A 678-nucleotide genomic window follows, 5' to 3' on the forward strand; every position below is an offset into this window, starting at 1 on the left:
ATGTAGGGATGTGAGAGTTGGACTACAAAGAAAGCTGAGTGCCGAAGAATTGATGTTTTTGAACTGTGGTGTTGGAGAAGACTCTTGAGAGTCCCTTGGACCACAAGAAGATCCAACAAGTCAATCCTAAAGGAAATCAGTCCTGAATATGCATTGCAAGGACTGATGCTGAAGCTGAAACTCCAATACTTTGGCCACCTGATGTGAAGAACTGACTCATTTGCAAAGACCCTAATGATGGAAAATATTGAAGGCGGGAGGAGAAGGGTACGACAGAGCATGAGATGGTTGGATGACATCACTGACTCAACGGACATGAGTTTGAGTAAACTCCAGGATTTGGTGATGGACAGGGAAGCCCGGCATGCTGCAGTCCATGGGGTTGCAAAGAGTCAGACACGACTAGTGACTGAACTTTACCTTCTCCATCAACTAAGGAAAATTCTGTCTTTGCTTCCTTGGGCTCTGCCTCTCCCATCAAACCACCACCTCTAACCCCAGCATATTAAGGATGGTTCTGTCTTCTCCAGATTTTTTTCCAGATCTATATTATGTAGATAAAGTAATATTTAGATTTGTACTTAAAAGGGCAGGTCGTCACTGGACTGGAAAAAGGAGAGGAAAAAGAAAAGGATAAAGAGAAAAAGAGGAAACTATAATAGAAAATGGTTGAAAATG

This window comes from Odocoileus virginianus, chromosome 31 (genome assembly GCF_023699985.2).
Source record: "Odocoileus virginianus isolate 20LAN1187 ecotype Illinois chromosome 31, Ovbor_1.2, whole genome shotgun sequence".
Taxonomy (NCBI): Eukaryota; Metazoa; Chordata; class Mammalia; order Artiodactyla; family Cervidae; genus Odocoileus; species Odocoileus virginianus.